The following is a 2,555-nucleotide window of genomic DNA, read 5'->3' as shown; positions in this document are numbered from 1 at the left end:
GGAAACCGATCGCCTAATTCCGAGTGCAGTGTAGTTAGCTCGATGGCTCAGGGGCAGCAAAGGGCGTCTAGACAACAGATGGTTCACGGTTCAAATCTCACGCGGTGAGATTCATCTTTTTCTATTTATTAAAAGTATAAGTACTAGTAGTAAGATGGATTGGGTAGCACAAAATAATTATTTAAATAATGAAATAAGTTTAAAAATGGTCATTACGTTCTCGTCTCAAGCTAAGGACGGACGGGTGTCGGTCAGTGTACACCTTATCTTGGAAATGTACCCGACACATTAAAGACATTGAAGTAATTAAGTTACTTTAGTTTAATAATTTAATTGTTTTTGGTGTTTTGTGACAAAGGGGTAAGTTCAACAAACTTTTGCAATCTTTGATCTCATTTCCCGTAATTCCAAGAGACAGTTGTGAGTGACAGACGCTCTTTTGTTTTAGCGTAAGGACATGCCCTTTGGGATCAGGAGGTCGTTTAGTTTAGCGCTAAATAAACTTTAAATTTGGACGCTAGCCGGTGGCAGGCGGATAGGCAAGGATCCCTGACGAAGTCTAAATCCTTCCTGGCGCTCAACTGTAGTGATAAGTAGCTAGTAATAAGTTAGTTGTAAGTAGTGATCTAATCGATCCCTTAATTCTATAAGTTAAGTTAACCTTAAGTTCCAGTCACTGATACTGGTAGTGCTTAAATTTAAAATTAGTCAAATCAATATAGTGTATTAGTGTTCATAGTAGTATTTCTTTTATTTCCTACTCGGCAACCCATAACAAAATAGCGCCCAACGTTAAAATTTAATGGGTTGACGAACGGTTTTTATTTATCCCTATTAAATAAGTAACATAGTTTTATTTGTTAATTACTCGTACCTTACATATTATGTACCGGTTCAGTTGATATATTTTTTTACCACTGTAGTATATTAAGCCGTATTAACGTTGGTGGCCGTGATAACGTAAAACGTGTACCATTGTTATTTATATGTAAAATTTTCGATACTACCTACCATAATTGTTTTGATCTAAAGTGTAAGAATTATTTTTAGCATATAAATTCATTCGTTGTAGCAATCGATTACTCGTTCTAAATGTATTATAAACCAATTTGTTTTCTCTAGCACTACGCGTATTAACGTTTATTTATACTTATATCCAAAAATTTTGTAACCGATATTATTATTTGAAGTTAAGGGTAAACGTACCTTTCGTTACACTTAATATAATTCCTACTTTAATTTACGGTTAGTTGTTTTTGGAAAATTTTTAGGAATTTTATAGTTAGGTACCTGCGCATTTGGTGGTTTTTAATGCTAATCTAGAGCATACATACTTTGATTGCTGCCGTTTTAGGTAACTTAAGTTTAGGCATTTAAGTGCGTGAATATTAGTGCTTGTTTTTAGGTACATATTTCTTTCACGAGACCAAATTGAGGTCTTGTGTTGTATATTTACGTTGTTATTGTGTAAAAGGTTTTGTCCACTGTTGCATCCCACTGCTGAGCATTTGCTGCTTGATGTTAAGACGACAGCGCATTAATAGTAAGTGTTACTGAGGCGGGAAACAAAATAATCGTTTTTTTTTCCTTTTCTAAATTACGACTTAAAACTACCCTCACATTTTAAAGTATATTTGGTACTATATAGTTTGCAACACATTGTTCGTTAACATGGACCCTAATCTGTTGTTGAAGGATGAGCTGGAATATGAGCTAGAGTGTCGAGGCATTACGCTGAAGGCCAATGCGCCGGTTCTAAAAAAGTTGCTCAAAGAGTTGTTGTGTAGTGAGCAATCGGGGGATTTCACACGTGAAATTAAAATACCACAGCATAGGGCGCAAAAAGTTGACTTCGAGCTTGAGATTTGTTCGGCGAAACTTAACACGTTATCTAATTATGTTTCAGAAATAGTGGGTAAGCCAGACAAAGCTTTATTTAAACGGTTAATTTCCAGGCTACATCACATTGAAAATAGGTTAGATTTAGTACCACAAGACTCAGAAGACCACGGTATAAAGAAAGATGGGCTAAAACAGCAATGTCAACTTCTGTTAGACAAGCTGGTAGTGCAGGATGACCTAGATGAGGAGGAAAATTTAACGGCTGATGATAAACGAGTATTGCATGAGACTTTAGGTGTCTTGGGAGAAAGGATAGTTAAGAATTTAGAAACGAATAAGGATATACCAGGGTCTTCTAGTGATGAACGATTTGGTACTAAAGATTTAAGGTTTCCTGAGACTAACGGGAACCGCAATGTCAGTTTTAATTTAGGCAAGTGGGGAGATGAGAGGGAAGCCGCGGTAGACTACTTCGAACCTCGACGGTTGAAGATGACTTTCCAAAGCGAAAATTAGTCCCTATTTATCAGTGGGGTATTAGATATTCTGGTAGTAATTTAAGTATTAATGCATTTTTGGAACGAGTATCCGAACTTAAGGATGCTAGGAATGCTACTGATTATGACCTATGGCGTTACGCGATCGATTTCTTTGAGGGTGAGGCGCTCATCTGGTACAGAGCTAATAAAGAGTATGCCAGTAATTGGGAGGAC

General features: G+C 36.6%; 1 long non-coding RNA gene across 1 annotated transcript; it reads left to right on the top strand.

Annotated features, from left to right (window-relative positions):
- The first annotated feature begins 225 nt into the window (after positions 1-225).
- Positions 226-741, top strand: LOC141445524 (uncharacterized). The gene is made up of 2 exons (XR_012453332.1): positions 226-360; positions 449-741. It is a non-coding gene; the product is annotated as an uncharacterized lncRNA (long non-coding RNA).
- The last annotated feature ends 1,814 nt before the right edge of the window (positions 742-2,555 follow it).

The sequence above is a fragment of the Choristoneura fumiferana genome, chromosome 2 (genome assembly GCF_025370935.1).
Source record: "Choristoneura fumiferana chromosome 2, NRCan_CFum_1, whole genome shotgun sequence".
Classification (NCBI taxonomy): Eukaryota; Metazoa; Arthropoda; class Insecta; order Lepidoptera; family Tortricidae; genus Choristoneura; species Choristoneura fumiferana.
Note: the sequence above shows the minus strand (reverse complement) of the source record. Positions and strands in the feature narration are given on the sequence as shown.